A 22873-nucleotide genomic window follows, 5' to 3' on the forward strand; every position below is an offset into this window, starting at 1 on the left:
TTGCCTCAGCACAGCTTTGTCATATATTGCATTCAAAATTGCTGTTTTTTTTTGTTATTATTGTTTGTCATGTTTGTTGTGCTTGTTCTTGCAAGAAGAAAAAAAAAAGTAAAGTTATGCATTAAACCGAGTAAAAAAGATGACAATTTCTTGGGTTTTATGAATATGCTATGTACAAACTTCAATCATTCATTTTCTACTGCTTATCCTCACGAGGGTCGTGGGGGGTGCTGGAGCCTATCCCAGCTGTCTTCGAGCGAGAGGCGGGGTACACCCTGTACTGGTGGCCAGCCAATCACAGGGCACATATAGACAAACAACCATTCACACTCACATTCATACCTATGGACAATTTGGAGTGGCCAATTAACCTAGCATGTTTTTGGAATGTGGGGGGAAACCCACCCATGCACAGGGAGAACATGCAAACTCCACACACAGATGCTGAGAGTGGAACTGAACTCGGGTCTACTAGCTGTGAGGCCTGCGTGATAACCACTCGTACCACCGTGCAGCCCTCTTCAAACTTTATTTGTAAAAAATATAGTTGATTTCAAACTGTCTCACTCCAAGGACAAAATCCAGAGAAGCAAACTCGCTAATGTTGCTAATGCAGCCTAGTGACACTCCTTACTACCTGTACCTTGGACAACCGCTACCGCTGAAGTTAAAGAAGTTATAGTTAAAGTTAAAGAAAAAAGGTGTGTCGGCTGCTTACTTTCTATCCGTTAGTCCTGCAAAATCCTGCAACATCAAAATCAGGCCCAAATTCACTGTGAGGGTCTGTGAGGAACATCTGATGAGTCATATGATGAAATATCATAAACAAGCAGCCTTTTCAGTGCGGCAGGATATATATTTTCCATCCGATTCCCAATGACCTTTTTTCAATTTTTTCTTTATTTTTCTTGTATTTTTCTTGTATTTCTTTATTTATTTTTCTCATGTACATATAATGAGATCGGTGGGTTTTTTTTTTCCAATGACCTTCAAAAGAAAAGATGCTGCTCTCATGCATGTTCTCTTTCCACAAACCCTTAAAAATGGCAACACAAGTACAACAAATTCCTGAAATGTGTTGCCTGTTTTCAACGATTTACGAGGCGTTTACATTGTCTGTTCACCGTGGCGCTTATTGAGCCATGCGATCAATAGCCTGGACGCTTGAGGGATTCCAATGTGTTGCGGAGAGAAAGCGAGGTTTGAGGTTTGAGAACATACGTCATGGCGTGGGAAGGGAGCCTCTTTGCTGCCTGCCTGCGCCGCCATCCATCAAGCGCCCTGCCGAGGTAATTGACTGTGTTGGGAGTCGCGGCGAGGCGTTGAAAAGGTCCGCTCCCTCCTTGCACAGCAGTAGCTTGCATCTCTCAGGAGTCCTGTGGGTCATTACTGGACGTGCGCAAGATAGGGCGGCCTTAACGAGCCAATGTGGGACATGCAAAGCAGCTGCAGAGGACCTGGCAGCGATGTTCATGGAATGCACCACCATTTTGTACTTTTATACAACATTGCCTTTCTAAACAAGGACATCAGTACAAAAACTCTCCAAATCACAACAAAAAATTTCTCAGTAACGAGGAGCTCCACCGTTCTTGTTAATCACTTCAAAAACTGGTCTGGGTATGCTTGATGCGAGTGTCTCCAGGAGGCTACTGGGAACATTTCTCCAAGTGGTGAAGATGGCTTCATCAACTGTCTGGAAGTGATGGCCATTTTTATAAACCTCCCTTGCCATCCATCCCCAAATGTTCTCTATGGGATGGTCCAAAAGAGTCATGTTATTCTCCCTGAAGAAGGCTTTGGTCAAGCCAGCATTGGGAACTGTTGAAGAACCCAACTGTTACCACACAGACCAGGGCCCTCAGTCATGAGGGATGTCCACTACAACATCTGCACGTAACCGTCCACCGTTTGACAACCCTGCACCAGTGTTCCCCCTCCACTGTGCCGGGTAGAAAACATCTCAGGTGGGATCTCCTTGTCATGCCAGTAACGTTGGAAGCCATCTAGACCATCAAGGTTACATTTCTTCTCATCAGAGAATAAAACCTTTTCCCACCTTTCAATGTCCCGTGTTTGATGCTCCCTGGTAAAGTCTAAACGGGCAGTTTTGTGGAGTTGAAGGAGACGAGGTCTTTGAATTTGTGTTTGTTTTTGAAACCCTTTTCCCATAGATGCCGTCTGATGGTTATTGTGCTGCAGTCGGGACCAGTAAGATCCTTAATTTGGTGGAGGACCACCCTGTGTCTTGACAGATAGCTAATGGCATTCTCCGGTTCAGCACAGGTGTAATTTTTGGGTCTACAACTTGACTTTTTTGTTTCGTAATGCTCAGGATCTTGCTTGAGAGGCCTGGCTTATGCAGCTCCATGATCCGACCACGTTCAAGAACAGAAAGCCATCAAAACGTCCTTATAGCAGTTTAAGACCTGCAGGCTTCTGTTTCCCATGGAGTAGCTCACTATAAAGTACTTGCTTTGGGAGACCATCGCTGGACATACGATAAACATGACCAGTCCATCGACAAGCCGATGGACTTCCACACTGACAACCCCTGCCCGTTCCAAGACAGAACATCTGGAAGTCTGTCTTGCCACTTGATGTTCATGATCTGGCGTACAGTATGTGTATGTGATCTGCGTACGTGGCCAAGTTGGAAGCGGGTCAGCTGCTTGATGTGTCTACGCTTCAGGGTCATCGTGTCCAAAAACCGATCAGCGTAGCATGGCAGATATTCTTTCAACTGGTCATCAGAGTTGTACGACATTTGCCTCTTTACAGCCAGGTGGGGGCGCTGTTCTGACAGTAGAAGCTTATTTCCAACAGTGCTCTTAGTTTATTTCATGTATTACATATATGTATATATATATATATATATATATACACACATATATATATATATATATATATATATATATTAGGGTGCATCAAAAACACAATTATTGAATTTTGATATGGCTGGGTACTAAAAGTGTTCCAATATATGTAGAAACAACACATACCAAATATTTTTCTAATCCATGATTATTTAGGGGTGCCCCCATACATCTGTTTTTGTGGAATAAAGTGGTGAACAGTTCAATGGTCGCCATGGAGATTTGAAGTCAGCAAAGACTGCAGCTCAAGAACTCTGAGGTGATCTTTATGTTTTTGTTGGTATTTATACTCCTATTACATATTACTAGCAAATTTGTGGTTTTGTCTTTGTCATTTGAATGATTTGTAGTCATATTTATAGGCATTTAGTGCTCATTGCCTCTACTGTAGCTAACATTAGCTAGCTACAGTTTGCTAATGACAGTTAGCAATTAGCTGAGCAAGCATAACATCAACAAGAGTAATATAGAGTAGACAGTATTGCTGATGCCTCATATTTACAATAGACTGAGCAATTACGTTTGAAGTTTAGTTAATGAGTTTGCCAGTTTGTTTGTTTGTTATTTAAATGTGTTACTATTTCCCCTTGTGTTTACAATAAAATAAAAAAACAAAGTGTATGTCAAAGATCCATCACTGCTACAAAAAATTCAGGTTAAGGCCATGTGAACATGTCCCATTTACCGCCATTCATTTTGTCAATACGACAAATGAATGGAGAATCTTGAAAGTTCTTAGGAATACCCAATCTACCCAAAGAGAAAACAAATATATTTACTTTAATAACCCTATAGAAAATGATGCTGAAGTTCATTGTACTCAACATTTCCAGGTCAACTTTTTGGCAATTAGACTAGAAATTGCACATTTTCCGAAATTTTACAAAAGTTTATGTGTGAGGTGGCACCCCTAAATCTCAATGGATTTCCTCAAAACTTTGCAAAAGACATTTTTATGTTCATTGGAAAAAAATGGAATGCCAGCCAAGTTGATATTATGAAATAAAAATTTCCCATTCAAATTTGATGCACCCTAATATAGGGTGACTGGAGATAGCAATGCACCCTGATGTAGTGTGAATGACTTCACATATTCAATTAAGTAATGGCTCCATTGTGTTTCGATCTCTGTAGCGCTAAGAGCTCCGTCCCAGGAGACTAAACAGGAACGCAACCACGGACAACTCATTACACACGAAGTAAACACCCAACATTTACAAAAGCTTGCTTGCAATTGTGTCACCATTTTTGCCAAGTGAAGAAGACCTGTGGCATATGCACAGTTTGTATCATAATTATGAATTTTTAGCTCATAATTTCAACATTCTTATCCCATAAATACATTTTTAAACATATGTGCTATCTTGTAGTTTATTGAAATTTTTTGTCCATTTGGAGATGTTAATACATACTACATATATACGAAACAAAAATATAAACGCAACACTTTTGTTTTTGCTCCCATTTTTCATGAGATGGACTCAAAGATCTAAAATTCATTCCAGATACAAAATATCACCATTTCAACATATCACCATGGTTTGATGATAATAGATTGTCCTTGAACCTAAGTAAAACTAAAATCATGCTTTTTGGTAACAGCAGAAAGGACACGTATCAGCAAATACAAATAGATGGTGTGGACATTGAAAGGATTAACGAAAAAAAAAATATTAAAGATATTTGTCCGACTGATTGTCCTACTCAGTTCCATTCAGGAATGGAATGAACATAACCTTTTACTTTCCTGGTTGCAGTAATAGTGGGCTCTAAAGTAGGTGGGTAGAGTGTGCTTGTGTCAGGTAAACCGATGCGAGGCCTCTGTGATGGAGCACACATCCTCACTTCCATCAATTGTGCAGCTGCTCTTTGTCCACCTTGTATCGCTTTTCTACATGCTCTTCCCTCATTTGGATGCAATGAGAACAGCACTTGTTTCCATACAGTTGATTTGTATTTATTTTGGAGCTTATTTTAGTTGTAATGATTTCATATGTACTGCATGGATATGTGGTATATAAGAAGGATTGGAAAGGGAAGCTTGGCTCAGGAATGATTGTAAAGTAATGGTAATGGTAATGGTAATGGTAATGGTAATGGTAATGGTAATGGTAATGGTAATGGTAATGGTAATGGTTTTATTTCATTTGAACATGCATCAGATTCCAATTGAGTGCATCCCATAATCAGTTCCCAGTTCCACATGTCCAAAAGGAGTAGGAAGAAGCAAAGCTTATTAAATCCTACCCCTTCATCTGGTACTTTTACAATCAGTAACTGTTACATTTGTTCACTTCCTGCTTTCCATAATACACTTTAAGTTTTTTTTTGTTTTTTTTAATAATGTACCTGGTAGCAAAGTACAAGGTGATATGAGCATCCAATGCCATAATGGGTACCATAGTAAGTGTCAATATAGTGATATATATAGCACATCATGACTGGTTCAAGACTCTTCATCCTTGTATTTAGCAAACATCAACTGCTTGTATTGTTTCTTGAATTGGCTCATCGTTGTGCATTGTTTGATTTCCTTACTCAATCCATTCCATAGTTTGATTCCACATACTGAAATGCTATGGCTAGCATAACGTAGTCCTAGCATAGAAGTGTTTCAAATGTACTTCTTCCCTGAGATCATATTTCTCCTCTCTTGTAGAGAAGTATTGGATGACATTTTTAGCTCATTGCTTATTTTTAGCCTTATGCATTATTTTAGCTGTTTGAAGATGAACTATATCAGCAAGTTGAAGTATTTGTGATTTTAGAAATAAGGAGTTAGTATGTTCTCTGTAGGCGGCATTATGAATTATCCTTACTGACCTTTTTTGCAGTACATTTAGCCAGTGAAGATTGCTTTTATAGTTATTAGCCCATATTTCCACACAATAATTTTGCTTTGTTCAATATTGAAATATTTCTGGCCACCTTATGTTGTATATTTGTAATATGAGGTTTCCAGCTCATATTTTCATCTATTATGATCCCCAGAAATGTATTTTCCTTCACCCTTTCAATGTCTACACCGTCTATTTGTATTTGCTGGTATGTGTCCTTTCTGCTGTTACCAAACAGCATGATTTTAGTTTTATTTAGGTTAAAAAGTAGTTTTATTATCTACATTGTCAATAGTCCTGAAAATAAAGAAAACACATTGAATCCAACTCCATTCTTCTGTAAAGTGTCTTTGAGTATTTTGAAAAGCGCTATACAAATAAAATTTATTATTATTATTATTATTATTATATTGTGGAAAAAAACATTTCCAAGGCCCAGCATTTTTCATAACAAGTGAAATTTTGCATGAGAATCTCCTCAAAGTCATCCTTGGCTGCTGACTGTGGCTATTGTGCCGGCCTGTAATTTCATGCAGCTTTCACTTCAGCCTCCTAACCAGCAGATGGCAGTGGAGCACAATCTTACTTTACCAGCCTGTCCTTTTGCAAGCTGAAACCAACTTTTTGGGGCGCCAAAGTGATGAAGCAACGAGAGCCAGCCAGGAACGGACACTAATCTGAGGCGCCAGGGCCAGTTAGGACTTTTTAAAAATTCCACAAAGCTGAGGCCACTTGGAAGCTCCTGTTGGGTTCACCTTGATGAGTTTACAGCTGGTGTCAAGTCCCAGTTAAGGGAAGCTTTCATGCTCTTTCCAGAAAAGATGATGACATAGCATCCTGGATGAAAACAGGTGTCCGCTGTAGCTCAAACTGACAGAAAGATCAGACAAGTCTTTGATTTAACGCTCTCTTTCACCTTCAATTGATGATATCATTTCCAAAAGGGGCCAAAACAATCCCGTCTCCACACTTGTAAGACCGACACATGTGATCAACACCATAAACAACATACGCTCCTCACTTATGTAATCCTACAAATAGATGATGCAAGATTTGCACTGTTGGGTGCATACCTTGGCCCGACGAAGGGCTCAGCACCGCAACGTTCTGAGATTCAAACTCATAACCTCTCACAACCGTCACTGCAATTTAAAAGTCAAAGGGTTGAAGAAGTCAAAGTCGGGTGATACATGATACCGCTGCTTCACTGCGTCAGGTCACTTGGTGCAGGTCCAGATCCAAATTTCTGGATTGTGGTCCAGGTTAGGGGCAGTGACGAGAGGGGCCTACGATTGTGGCGGTCTCGGGTGTGCTGCTTTTAAGCCTCTCGCTTGTGCTTTTAATGAAAGAATAAGCAAAGGCGGTCCAGCCCGGGTCCTGTGCAGCATGTGGTTCCATTTAGAGCAGGTGAAACAATGTAGGAAAATAGATCCGTCATCCGTCGCATTCCAGCGAAGCCTGGGAGAAACAGCGCTGGATCATAGCAGACCTAATCCTGAGAGCGCCGAGTGCAGGGGTGAAGGAAGTTGAAGGATCCTCGCAGGGATCTTGCAAACATTCCGGAATGCGACTCTCCTCCTTATTGCTTTGAAAGAGAATTTAGTCAGTCTTCAACCCGAGTTCACTTTCCCTCTTGGTAGTTTGGTTTGCTTGGACCCGTATACCAAACAGGCACAGTTGTGGTCGGGAATACATCAGATTTGATCCAATGCCAGGTCAACAAAACTGGTTGTTGTGTCCTTGGGCAAGACACTTCACCCACTTTGCCTCCAGTGCTGCCCACACTGGCGTACGAGTGTTTGGTGGCGGTCAGAGAGGCGGTAGGCAAAATGCTCAGTATGTGCACAGTCCAGCGGGACCAGGAGAGGGAGATCCTGGACCATCATTACCCTCACAGGTTGCAGCACTGTTGCTGTAGCTAAGCCAGCTTCAGGTCAGCAAATATTGCTTTGTCGTTATTGTTTTGTGATGTCACTGCAGGAAGGCGAACACGTCGAGCCTTTGAGAGTTTAGCTGGCTGCTTTCTCGTCTTTCACACATGAACTTGAACCACAACACTCTAAAATGCAATTTAAACATTTGGTGCAGCGCCTGCAGTGATGCGGACTCTGCTGCGGACTCTCAATCTACCGGACAAGCTACGTTCCTTACCCTCACCTACGGTCATGAACTTTGGGTTGTGACCGAAAGAACAAGATCAAGGGTACGAGCGGCCATAATGATTTTGACCGGCCTCTTTCTTAGAGTGAGACCACCTGCTGCTCCGCATTGAGAGGCGCCAGTGAAGAAGTGGCTCAGGTATCTGGACGCCCAGACGGGCAGGTGTTCAGGGCACGTAGCCAGTGGGAGGCCTCAGAGAAGACACTATTCAGATCCCAGGCCAGTTGAGAGACTTCTTCTCTCCATTGCGATCCACTGGCAGGACCTTGACTAAATAGTGGAGGAGTGGATGTTACCCCATGACCGCCCTGGGATAAGCAGGAAAAGATGGATGGATGGAAAACATGTCCAAGACCAGAGTCTTGTTGGACTTTTCGACCCACATGAAGAAATATTGAATACTACGTGGGGGCCACGCAAGGTCGCTGAGACAAGGAATGTTGACTTTTCATAGACTACACAAGAGCAGATTTGATCTTCCAGCTGGCCTTCATGTGAGCCCTCAGTTGGGTCTGCCTCCTGTCACCATGTGGTTGTAGTCCATTGGAAAGAATGTAGGTGAATATAGCAAGTGGGATCTGGACATCATAAGACCCCCGTTTGCCTTATAAAATGCAAAGGAGCAAAGGCATAGCGTGCGCTCCTCGCAGTAAATCAACGCATGTTTGGCATCCTGCTAACTGGCAGGAGTCGCAGTCTTTAAGGCCTCGGTCGGGCTACGGACCAGCCCGGGAACGCTGTCTCTCTGGTGCACAATGAAAGAGAGGCAAGATGAAAGAAAAGCAACAGTATTTTTAGGTTGGGCGAATGCCCGGCCAGTGTCGTCTGGATGGAGGATGTATATGAGCGATTACTTCATAGCTGCAGCCGTGTTATGGGAAATAGAACAGTAAAGATTCCAGCCAAAAGCAATCCAACTGCGGCGGATAATTTCCCACCCCCAACTTATAAATTCCACCATCCGTTCCAAGTTTTACGTATTAAAGACAGAAATGAGAGTTGATTTCTTCTTCAGGGCTAATTTGTCATTTGTCTGTTTGGCTTTACTGAACCCACAAATCTCACATGTTCATCTCATCACATTTAGACAAAAGCTGCAAGCATTCTAAGAGGTTTGGTTTACAAATGTGCTTTGTAAATCTTTATTTGATGGCTAGCGCAGTTTAGATCAGGACACTGGAGATGGTAATGATAATGGTTTAATTTGATTTGAACATGCAATGGTCATATATAATAGCAAAAATAAACACATGACTCAAGACTCTTCATCCTTGTATTTAGCAAACATCAACTGCTTGTATTGTTTCTTGAATTGGCTCATCGTTGTGCATTGTTTGATTTCCTTACTCAATCCATTCCATAGTTTGATTCCACATACTGAAATGCTATGGCTAGCATAACGTAGTCCTAGCATAGAAGTGTTTCAAATGTACTTCTTCCCTGAGATCATATTTCTCCTCTCTTGCAGAGAAGTATTGGATGACATTTTTAGCTAATTGCTTAGTTTTAGCCTTATGCATTATTTTAGCTGTTTGAAGATGAACTATATCAGCAAGTTGAAGTATTTGTGATTTTAGAAATAAGGAGTTAGTATGTTCTCTGGAGGCGGCATTATGAATTATCCTTACTGACCTTTTTTGCAGTACATTTAGCAAGTGAAGATTGCTTTTATAGTTATTGGGCCATATTTCCACACAATAAGTAAGATATGGTAGAACCAGAGAGCAATAAAGAGTGTGGAGTGATTTCTGATTGAGAACAAATTTTGCTTTGTTCAATATTGAAATATTTCTGGCCACCTTATGTTGTATATTTGTAATATGAGGTTTCCAGCTCATATTTTCATCTATTATGATCCCCAGAAATGTATTTTCCTTCACCCTTTCAATGTCTACACCGTCTATTTGTATTTGCTGGTGCGTGTCCTTTCTGCTGTTACCAAACAGCATGATTTTAGTTTTACTTAGGTTCAAGGATAATCTATTGTTATCATACCATCGTTTTAATATTCTCTGATCTATCATTTGTAAATAATACCAACTTTAAGTCTTTCGTAATTGTCATTGATGTACAAGTTGAACAGTTTTGGTCCCAGTATTGACCCCTGAGGTACACCACAAGTAGTATATAAACTTGCAGATGTGTATTCTCCTAGCTTTATGTATAGCTTTCTGTCAGCTAAATAGCTTTTGACCCAGTTCAGAACTAATCCTCTTATTCCGTACCTTTCTAATTTAGTTATTAGGATGTCATGATTGATTAAATCAAAAGCTTTTGATCAATGAATACTGCAGCTGCAAACGTTCTATGATCTATAGCGTAAGTGATTTTCTTTGTAATTTCAATCAGTGGCATGCAAGTAGAAATGTTAGCTCTTTATCCATACTGACTTTCTGATAGTAATTTGTCAAGATTGGGCTTCACCCCCTCGTGACAGCTCTTTTAGTTTCCTTCATTGCCTCTGTTCCGGTTTCCATGCCCTTATTTTTATAACTACTTCCTTTCTTGTTCCCTTCCGTTTTCTTGATCCCGGCTCATTTCACGCACCTGTCTCTAATTCCATAATCCCTATTTAGTTCAGGTGTGATCTTTCTGTTGCGGCTTCATTGTTTTTGGTTTGTCTTTTGCTTGGTAGTTGTTGTTTCCTGCTGCTGACATTAAATTCAACGTTTTATCGGCACTTTTGGTCCTGCTCTCCGCATCCTGTGGTCGCATCGCGAAGCTACCAAGACTGCTCATGACATAATTCATTCGTATTAATACATTTGTCCAACGTGTATTTGAATAGCTTCTCGATAATGTTAGAGAATTGTGGTAATAAGGAGAACTAGTTTTGCTGTTTTCATTTTGTTAGGGAATTTACTAGTCTGAAATGATAAATTACTGATGTAGGTCAGCGGTTCTACGATTACCGTTTTTATAGTTTCCATTCTGATTCCATTTTGATGTCTTTCCTAACTCAACTCGAAACTCATCACCTAACTACGGCTAATATTTATCTCTTTTTGGTCAGGATTTTGTCCTTTTTATTTGCTGTGGGTGTAAAGTTGGCAACAGTGCTCTTAGGCTTCTCAAAGAACTTGTCGTCTCTTGTCCAGTAGGCATTGGGGAACGCCAATGGCGTGGTGATGGGAGATTTTCTGACCCAGCTGTGTAAAAGAAAAGGTTGTAAATCATTGTTAATGGTGCACGGATGTTGCCATAGCAGCAGTTGTATCAGAACTAGACGGCTTTTCTTTGATCACTCTTGCCCTTTGTGACTTCAACAAGTCACAATACTGGCGATTCTTCAAGCCAGAACTGTCAACTTTACCCCTCCAAGTCTGACATCCAGTTAGAACAATGGTTACCAATGACCACAGCAGAGGAAGTCAATGTTTTTGGGGTTTGACAGCAGCGGGTTTGACGCAAATGATCAGTTGCCTCAAAAGCTGGAAAGAGAAAAAGGAGAGAGAGAGAGAAAGACAGAGATCCACCAATAGTAAGGAAAACCTTCTTGGATGAACTTTTGTTCTGTGGTCTGCGGTGCCAATAGTACTAAAATATGAAATAAATGTTTCAGAAACAACAAAAGGCAATGTCCCTCTTGTTTTGGCTGTTTGGCTAACCCCAAGGACAGTTTCTAACAGGGAAAAGCTTGCCTTGTAGAGATATGGTACATATTTTCATTTTTAACTGCAATTCTTTATGCTCCAGGTCACTGACTGACCTTCAGTGTTTGGATTTTGGATTAAAATAATAGAAATGGAATGAATGCATTCCAGTGGGTTGAAATTTGTCATCAGAAAAACTGTTCGTACTGTACAGATAATGCTGGCCTGCAGTGCCGATTAGCCAGTCTCTGATCTTGGAACAATAGGCCCACACCAGGACCTCCAAGTGGACTGCTGCCGGGACAAACAGGCGACCAGGAGGACAGCCATTCAGGATCAGAATGAGTTAGTTCAACTACAGGAAGACAAAATGACGCCTGGTGATGGAGAAGAAAATGATGCAGCCAAAGCAACAGGGAGCCAGGGGGTATCCTTGGAGGCCCCCGCTACACGCCTCTGGGCTTCTCATTGCAGGGCTCCCAGAATCCGAGACTGGTGAAGGATGGTTTCCAGGGTGGGGACCTCCACTGCAGGTGCAAACATCCTGGACAAAGCATCAGGCTTTCCATTTGAGAACTAGGGGAAATGGTTATGTGAAACCTTGTGAGGAAGAGGGCCCACCTAGCTGTGATCGATGATGGAAGGATGTATGGCGCCCTCTAGCCAGTGCCTCCATTCTTGCAGGGAGAGCAGAACAGCCATTCATTCATTCATTTTCTACCGCTTATCCTCACGAGGGTTGCGGGGGTGCTGGAGCCTATCCCAGCTGAGAGGCGCTGTACACCCTGGACTGGTGGCCAGCAAATCACAGGGCACATATAGACAAACAACCATTCACACTCACATTCATACCTGTGGCCAATTAACCTAGCAAGTTTTTGGAAAGTGGGAAGAAACCGAAGTTAGAAACCGGAAATTGGTTAGCACGCAGGCCTCACAGCCGGAGTCGTATGCACGTGTAACCCAGATAGAAAATAAATATTTAAGATGGAAAATAAAGTTATATAAATAATATAAATATTAATTAAATTTACCATGCGTACAATGTTTCGCCATTCGTCATTTGCAACGTCATTAGGTCACGTGACGGTGTCTCACCAAGTCACGTGACGGTGCGCCGCCAATCAGTGACGTATATATAGTCCGGAAGGGACTACACACCGGTAGCGGTGAGGGACGCATGGAGAGAATCGCTGCAGGTATTTAAAAGTTTCGTTTCGTTGTTGAAGGTTGTACATGGAAAATGTCTAAACATTTTACATACGTGGTCGGAATATAGGGGCCGTCCACCGACGCAACGCTGAACCAAAAAGAGCAGTGTTCGATCCTATGGAATTGGTGAGTGTTGACATGTCATTGCTAAACGGCATTAGCACCGTTTATTAGTACCTTTTGGTTGTCACTGTTCTCTCAATTGATTAATTGGATGATAAGATTAATACTAGTTGATTATAATGAATAATACATAAGTGCAATTATTTATTATAAATGATAATATATTGTACAATTGAAGTTATGATACGACTTGTATTATATAGGTAATTAGAATGGTTGTGTGCACATGAATTGATGTCTGCTGGTCCTATTTTACATAGGCCAGGTTTTTGATGGCAAGCTAGGAACCCTGCATTGAGGCAACACGCCTGGAAGCTTGAAGTCCAGATTCACCCACCTGCTCTGCTCTGACCGGGCTGGTAGGAGGCTTTGCAGCCGTCCTTTTCCCTTTTGTCCCTCTTTGGCCTTCATAAAAAACTTCACTCCTTTCTCCACTCCTGAACCTCTGGACACTCGATTACTGGGCCATTGGACTGTTGTATTTTTTGGGACTCTCAGTATATGAGATTAATGTGTTTTGTAAATTGAGCTCATTGAAATGTAAATTTGTAAATTAGTGTTGTGGATTGTATTGTTCTGGTTTTCACTTTATAATATATGGTACCACCACTGCTGCAAATTGTGTGCTCGCCTCTTTTCCTATCTCACTCCCAGAGCCGAAATCTGGATTTTTCTGATTTCTAGCCTAGAAATTACAATCACAATTTAAAGTGTCTAAAGCTAAGTTAAATGTAATAGCCCATTGTACACGCTACACATGCACAGGTTTTCTCCGGGGACTCCAGAGAAAAAAACATGCAAACTCCACACAGAGATGGCTGAGGGTGGAATTGAACTCGGGTCTCCTAGCTGTGAGGCCTGTGTGCTAACCACTCACCTGCCTTGCAGCCGCATAACAGCCATAATTTGTCATAATTTCTCTCAGCAGTTGAGCGATGTCAAGAGAAAAAGGCACAGGGGTGCAGCTTCTGACCAGAACTGGAGCCCTGGGAGGGCCCGGTCCTGACTGATGCTGGTGTTCCATGAGTCCACCTCAATAACAAACTTGAGGTGCTGAAAAGTCTGGTCAGCCTCCAGAGACCATAAAAAAGAACCTTAGACAGTACAAGTTTATTCAGAGGTTCTGCTACCTTACCAAAGTCTTGTATAAAGTGATGGTTAATGTTGACAAACCCCATGAAACCCTTCAACAGCTTACTTGATATGGGAATGGACCACCTGGCCACTGTCTGGATCTTGGGAGGGTCAGCTCTCAGTTGTCCCATCTCCACAATAAATCCCCAAAAGGACACAAAAAGGAGTGTCTTTGACTTCTATTTCTACTCTACCGTCTTCTACTTGTCGCATTTGCGTACACAAACCAGGTGATAGGTGTTATGTAGATCCAGTTTAGACAAGATGAACTGAAAAATGTAGAGTATTTCTCACCCTAATTTTATTGAGAGCCTGGAAATCCACGCATGGACATAAAGTGTCATTCTTTTTATAAACAAAATAAAAACATCTAGCCACATGTGAGAGGAAGATGGATGGATATGACAGATTGAGAACGAGGAGGAGATATACTGAAAGCGGCGAGGAGGGCAGTGACGAGCCAGTTTTGGTGTTCATTGGACCGCCAAAAGGAATCACACATAAGACGTCACCTTATAGCATCATCAGGAAAGAGGAAGAGGCCGTGGACGGCAAATTGATTGCAAAAAAACAACTATTGCATGTTAAAAGAGGAGCAAACTGCATACATGCATGTTAGCTAACTCCCAGTGTTACTCCGTCAGCAACTGTGCCGATGAAGGACTAGATCAAGGTGTGCCCAAATGTGATATAAAGTCTGTTGAAAAAAACTGCAACGTGGTGCTTTTGAGAAAAACACAGCCAACAAGCTGACAGATTATTATTATTGTTATTATTATTATGTTTCTAGCCATGTTTGCATGAATCACCAACTTGACAGAGCTCATTCAAAATAATGAAAGAATAAAGTCATTACACACATAACACAGTACACATTTAGCGGGATAGTATAAGTATAGCAACGTCTGATCAATCCAAGTCAATTTCAGCCAGTTAAATCACACCCACTTTTGGTGTATGCCTCGCTCATTATGAGGACGGCTATGGGGGGTTAGGGGTCATAATGGCCTTAATAGATTCATAGATTCTGCGAGCTTCCTAGATTCCGAGTTTGTCATTCAACACAATTTCTGTCTGTTCCTAAGGGGCTTCACTCCCTGGATGGGCACCTCCTGGTACATCGTGGTGGTTACGCACCAGACACAAAAGTTAACCCTACGCATTTCCGGCAACCACTGCGAATGCATCCAATTTTTCATAGCGCCATCCTCTTGGCACAGGTTGTACTTGGTCTACCATAGTTGAAACCTCACAACCCCTCCGCAGACTGGGGACGGGCCTGGATCGTCGATTGGAGCTCTTTTTGTCATTGTTTACATTCTGCCAAAACCAACACACTCAGTATTTGTTCCACAACACCCGAAAAAATTAACCTCACTGGAGTGCCTGAGGAGTACCACAACCTTAGTGCAGACACTTCCTCCTCCTGGTCATCGTCATAAGGCATTCCACGACTACATCGCCTCTTATCCGTTTTATCCGGCCATCCGGATTTTTAAATAAGTCACTGCGACGACGTATCAATTACCATGGCCTCAATGCCATTACCATGAGTCATCGATTTCCGCTCTTTATAATGCCTGCATCTTTTCTAAACTCAACCTTTGCAAAGCTTATCACGTGGTGCATATCAGGGAAGGGGATGAGTGGGAAACCGTGTTTAACACCCCTATGGGGCATTTCCAATATCATGTTATTCCATTTGGTCTCACCAATGCCCCACCATATTCCAAGCATTAGTCAATGACGAACTCCAGGTCATGATCAACATATTCTGCTTTGCGTATCTTGACTACATTCTTATATTTTCCAGAGACCTCAGGGAACACACACACCACCGGGTGCTCCAACGCTGGTTGGGTGGCCGTCTTCTATACCAAAGAAGCACGAAGAAGCAGCGGTTCCTGGGGTTTGCTAACTTCTGTAGACGCTTTATCCGTGAATACTGTAGCAAGGCAGGACAAGGACAAGGCTCACATCCTGTATAGTCCCCTTTAAATGGACCCCAGAGGCAGGGAAGGCATCTAATCCATGGTCCACTAGATCCTCACATTTCCAACCCAATTTACAGAAAAAATTACAACTTCATTTTTTGTTTTGTTTGTTGTCATAATATTTATAGACTTTTGCTATCACATGATTTTCCTCATAATATTATTCTCATTACATGACGTCTTTTCCTCCTTAGAATAACAATTTCTTGGTCCTATTATTTTTACTTTTTCCATGTAAAATTGCTGCAGATGTAAATTATTTTTTGTTTTGTTTTATATTATTATTGTGATTATTATTATTATTATTAGTTTTCGGGCCAATAAAACCACAACCACTAATCCTAAAAGGCCCCGGGCCACACTTTGGACACACCTGGATGAGATGTTGAGTTGTAGTTTTCACAACAGCAAATTCAGCCTTCATTAGAGGAATCAGAAACCTAATCTAAAACACTCTCCCAAACCATAAACAGTCTCCACCCCCTGATGCCCCCCAAAACATAACATCTCAAGACTTCAAACGCTCCCATGTGTAACCCCAACTCCTGGGTGCTACCCCCACCACACTACATCTGAAAGTGATGCTGCGGCTCTGGGATGATTTATTGCCGGGGTAATTGCCGGGTGAGAGGCAATGGCGCCCGCAGGGACGATTACGGGCTCACCTGCTATCAGATGGTAGCGTACACTTCATTAGCTCTTAATGGGGCCACATGACCCATGAAGGGTCAAAGGGCGAGCTGAACACAGGGTTTTTGTTGCTCCAGTTTCATAATTAAAGGGGTCAGTCGTTCGGGGACTTCCTGCAGAGAGGGCCGGTTGCAAGGTGTCCATCCACTAGGAAGCTCCGAGAAGTTAAAAGATGCTTGGGACTCATGGGAATTTCCCCTCAGATTTCTCCTTATACTCAAAAAATAGAAATGGCCAAGATTGAGATAAATAAATCACTGAAAGTGGTACTCATGAAAGGATTTACCACGCACAGCCAATCCCGTGTTGATCTATCTCATTCCTCATTTCGAATAGAAGTCAGCTGGGATAGGCTCCAGCATACCCACAACCTTGGTAATGGTTTTATTTCATTTGAACATGCATCAGATTACAATTGAGTGCATCCCATAATCAGTTCCCAGTTCCACATGTCCAAAAGGAGTAGGAAGAAGCAAAGCTTATTAAATCCTACCCCTCCATCTGGTACTTTTACAATCACTAACTGTTACATTTGTTCACTTCCTGTTTTCCATAATACAGTTTAAAGTTTGTTTTTTTTGTTTTTTTTTAATAATGTACCTCGTACCGAAGTATGAGGTGATATGAGCATCCAATGCCATAATGGGTACCATAGTAAGTGTCAATATAGTGATATATAGTATAGCACATCATGACTGGTTAGCAAACATCAACTGCTTGTATTGTTTCTTGAATTGGCTCATCGTTCTGCATTGTTTGATTTCATTAATCAACCTTAGCGAGTATAAGTGGCATAGAAAATGAATGAATGGATGGATGGACACTGAAGTTTGCGGTAATATGAAGAGGGGACGTCCCCATTAACATGTTGTTATTTCCATCTGCGACTGATCCATCATTTGATCACATGACTCAAAGTTGAATCCCTGCTATTTTTCCAAATGACGTAGGGAGCCATCTTTGCCTTTAGTAGGTCATCTAAACAAGAACTAATGAACACAGTAGGAGGCTGAGAATATCTGACCGAGTTCTCCAAACTGGTGCGCCTCTCAAGGTCCTCCATGGCTGCCAACCAATCCAGCGTGTACCCCACCTCTGGCCCGATGTCAGCTGGGAAAGGCTCCAACATATCCCAGGGGGTGGGGGCAAAGAGGGAATGTGATAGTAATTGGATTTTTCACCTACAGTATGTACTGGATGTGACAAAGCTGCATGTGTTGCTTCACTAAATTATTAGTAACTTTTTTAAAAGCCTCCAGGATTGCATTGTGTTCGCTTTGCTTGCACAAATGTTAAAAAGGACCTCCTGAGAATATGAGATCATTTGAGAACACAGAGAGCTTGTGAGTACCTGAGAAAAAAAAACAGACTGGGAAACCTCTGTCTCTAATTATGCTATTCCAGGAGTCATAATGATCTCTTTGCGCCTCTTTGACTCTGACTAAATAAAGAGGCTTCAATGCAGGACTGCTCTGCCAAGCCACAACTGTCTTCTCCACATCCTCTCATCTTTCCCTCCCCTGTCCTCCACACGGAGCTGCCTGTTGCATCCACTGCCTGTAAACAAGATCTGGTCTTTTTGTGTCTTCTCCCTTGTTTGGCCTTGGTAACAGCATGAGAGGAGCAAAGTACGCATTGAAACCAAATGTCTTGCTGATAGATTATTGTATCTTTCAGGGGCTTTTTAGAAGGGGGGGGGGCGCAAGACGCTAGATGCCAACATGCCGTGAGTGTCTGCAATGGTCAGCGTGCCTGAATGTGCAGTTCATGTCTCATCCCGTAATTCCAGTAATTACCTTACAGTGAGATAGGCGTTTATTTAGGTCCCGTGTGGTTTTAGGTTTGTCCAATTACAGTATGCGATGCTAATTTTGTAGGGGGGTGGGAAGCATGAAAATGTCTGTTGTCTCCTGCTAGTTTGACATTGATGTTCTCGTCTGATTTCATATCAACATTTGGGGTCAAAGTTGTTAATAGATGATATTCAGCTCCAAAACGCTCCCCCGTCTCGCTTCATTTGCTGCTGTTCACTGCCGATTTGGCAGATCCAGATTCTCCCATGTTGACAAAACAGTTCCATTTTTTCTCTTGTTGGTCAGGAATCTGCAACTGCAACCACTTCTGCCTGATGTTTGTCTCTTTAGACAAGTTCAAACCTGAACAAATGTTTCCTGGAAGCCATTAGCGGTAAAACCCTCGACAAACAGCAGAGCAGGGGAAGGACAAACCTCCATCTTGTTCCCGAGAACGTCCATATAAGCAGTGTTGGTATTAGAAAGTGGTATAAGAAAAAACTCTCTGAAACCGAACATTCAGAGCCATCCCAAACTTTTCTCAGGGCTCACTTCCAAATGAGCAAACCTCATTACCTGAAACTGGCATAATTTTACACACGAATACAACATTTATTGGTCATAAAAGTGGAAAAATCACATTGTGATTTACACCATAAATATTAGTCCTACATTTATTTTATCTACATATTTAGATTCCCTGGCCATGAAAACACTCCATGGAAGGGTTTGAATGACTTTAAAAATATGCTAGCAATGCTAAGGTTAGCATGCCAACACCTAGCATGATTGATTAAAGTGTCTGCTTAAGTTTATAGTCATGGAAACTGATTAAAAATGTCACTATGCTAATGTTAGCATGCTACCAATGTTAACATGCTAATGCTAGCATGCTAGCACCTACCATGATAGTGCTAAGTGTTAATATAGTTCTTAGCCATGAAAATGGCCAAAAACACTACTTTCTAATATTGCCATGATATCAATGGTAACATCAGGATGTAAACACCAGGCATGGTTTTGGTAGGTGTTTAGATATGTGTCTACCCATAAAAATAGAAAAAATGCTAGCATTTTTACTCAGTTAGCATGCTAACACCGAGCAGGATAGCACAATGTACCAGGACGACATAAAGTGCTCTGACCATTTTCTTGTGGAGTTATATCCATCCATCCTTTTTCTGTAACGCTTAGCTTACGAGGATCACGGGCATGCTGGAGCCTATCCCAGCTGTCTTTGAGCAAAAGGCGGGGTACACCCTGGACTGGTGGCCAGCCAATCACAGGGCACATATAGACAAACAACCATTCACACTCACATTCATACCTATGGACAATTTGGAGTGGCCAATTAACCTAGCATGTTTTTGGAATGTGGGAAGAAACCGGAGTACCGTGAGAAAACCCACGCATGCACGGGGAGAACATGCAAACTCCACACAGAGATGCCTGAGGGTGGAATCCAACTCAGGTCTCCTAGCTCTGTGGCCTGTGCGGTAACCACTTGTCCACTGTGCAACACAGAAAACATGCAAACTCCATATGTTAAATAAAAATCCTATCTCCTATCCTATCTAAAAATCCTATCTCGCAATGTCAAAGAATTCTTGAAAAAAGACAGTGATCCAGATAACCCCCAAAATGTCATTATTTATTCCATGTACAATTTCCTGAAAATTTCATCCGAATCCACTCAAAACCTTTCAAGTTATTTTGAACACAAACACACAGATCAATGGCGCCAAAATCCTAATCCCTGCACTTTATGCTGAGCTCAGCGAGGGTAAAAATACATTTTCATCTTCAAAACAATCAAAGGCATTTTTCTATCAAGGATTCACACCTCATTGTATTTACTTACTTTACTTACGTGTTTACTGTGGTGGACTCAATGTTTCCTCACTCAGGCCTGTTTGCTGTGCAGCACACAAGATCAGGTTTGGCCACTGTAACAGCTGGCAGGGTCATAGAGGACGACTGCTCAGGCCCGCTTTCAATCCGAAAAGTTCTGGGGAAGATCGCTCCAACAGGGCATGTAATCAGACAAACAAAAACAAGAAAAAAGTGAAAGATGTGTCTGCGATCCAGACATTCGACCACATGGTGATTTATAGGCGGGTCAAAGGCACGAATGTAAAGGAAAACACAAGTCGGGATGCGAGTTTGGTCCAAGTGGGAAGGGACAGGGTTAAAAATAGCACACGGGTTTCTCATAATGGCATCCTGGCTAGACTGGAGGCTGGATCCGCCTCATTACACTTCTTGACATTGCCATGAGGGGAAAAAGTGTACTCTGTAATATAGGACATACTTTTACTGTAAGAAGCAGCAAAGAGGACAGCTGCTGCCTGGCCACCTGTCTTCCATCACGTCCATGTTCTTCCTCTTGGTCCTCCTCTGGCCACTTCATTAGGGACACCTGCACACACACAATGGCCGTGGTTTAGTTCGGGGGTGTCCAAATGTGGTCACGTGGTGAAACGTCACAGGATGGTACTTTGTACATACAGTATTTCAAGAAAAAATCTGCATCTCTTCTTTGTGATATAGGTAGAAAAACATTTCATTTATCTACTTTTACTCATTTTACTAATTTTTGGTAGGTTTTTTTCCCAAAATTTCAAACTTTCTTCTTATATAATGTTCATTCATTCATTTTCTACCGCTTATCCTCACGAGGGTGGCGGGGGGTGCTGGAGCCTATCCCAGCTGTCTTTGAGTGACAGGCGGGGTACACCCTGGACTGGTGGCCAGCCAATCACAGGGCACATATAGACAAACAACCATTCACACTCACATTCATACCTATGGACAATTTGGAGTGGCCAATTAACCTAGCATGTTTTTGGAATGTGGGAGGAAACCGGAGTACCCGGAGAAAACCCACGCATGCACGGGGAGAACATGCAAACTCCACACAGAGATGGCCGAGGGTGGAATTGAACCCTGGTCTCCTAGCTGTGAGGTCTGCGTGCTTTATGTAATGTTTGTAGATTTGATTTTTGTATTGTTTTTATTATACTTTATTCCCATAATATTATAACTTTCTCACCAACCTCATTTTCCTAAAATTACAACTTTATTCTGTTTTGTTTGTTTCTCTTAATATTACAACTTATAAATAAATAAATATATAATATAATATTAATAATATAATTATTAAATATAATTATTAAATATAATTATTAAATATAATTATTGAATAATTATTGAATAAATATTAATTATTATTTTATTATTTTTATTGATTTATTTTTAAATAAATTATTTATAATAAATAAATAAATAAATAAATAATAACAAAAAGAAACATTGTTATTTTATTTTATTTCAGCCCTATGCAACTAAAATGACAATGTTCCTCACAATATTATGAATTTATTCTTATAAATTATTAAATTTGTTCTCTTAATATTTTCACTTTACTGTGGTTGACTGGCGACCAAAGTCAACTGGGATAGGCTCCAGCGACCCTAGTGAGACAGAACAGCACAGCACAGTGAGTCTGTAAAAACTAAAAAATAATAAAACCAAATAAAAAAAAGAATAAAAGGCTCCCATGCCTTGACGGGTTTGCACGGTGAGTCAGTGGCGGCTTAAATAAGCACATGCACAGCTGTTGCTCTTGAGTTTGACCATGCTAGTGCTAACCTGCGTGAGGTAGCAAGCCGAGGGAGGCGCCAACGCATGGCAAAACGGCGCGACAAGGCGATGTGCGTGCAAGCCATGGATCTGGAAGAAGTGTGTGGGTGTCTGACAGCAGCACCCTTTCATTAGCACCGCTGAGGGCTGATTACAGGTGCTGGATGGCCCGTGGAGGTGCACCTGGGCCGCAGCCCCCCCACCCTTTATTTACATCTATTTAAAGCATTCAAGGCGGCGCTCTACAAACTGCTCATTTCCAACCTTCTAAATAAATTCTTTGCCCAGCCTGAAACCTCTTACGTAACGGCGCAGAGACGGGTACCTACCGCCTGGTCCTCACCTGTCAGGACGTGTCAATAAGAGCGTGTGAGAGGCCGCCTGTCTGGCATAGTGGCTGATAAGAGAGTGACGGCTGAGGCTGATGATGAACGATTACACACGCTAATGATGACAGTTTGACACATGATGTGACCCGCTGACTCCGGATCGGGTTGCTCCAGTCCCTTGTTTTTTGCACGGGGGTTTGAGTTGGTGTGTTTAGCTACCGTGGCAGTCGGGAAGTAGTCATCCAAGAGACTGTCATGTGGAGTTAACACACATCTGGTGTGCAATTTCTTTTGGCATTTTTAATGATGTTCAAACATTAGTAAACTTTTTTTTTTGTATAAAAAAGTCAGGCATCACTACACAGACTAAAAGGAAATCAGTCGACTACCACCAATCAGCTCCGGATGTGGGGGATATAAGTTTGAAAAAAGCCTAGCAAATGGTTGTAAAAGGTGGCTGAAACATGCTTTCATTATTATTTCCCAGGTA

The sequence above is a fragment of the Doryrhamphus excisus genome, linkage group LG1 (assembly GCF_037039965.1).
Source record: "Doryrhamphus excisus strain RoL-2023G ecotype Guam linkage group LG1, RoL_Dexc_Guam_v1.1, whole genome shotgun sequence".
NCBI classification, from domain to species: Eukaryota; Metazoa; Chordata; class Actinopteri; order Syngnathiformes; family Syngnathidae; genus Doryrhamphus; species Doryrhamphus excisus.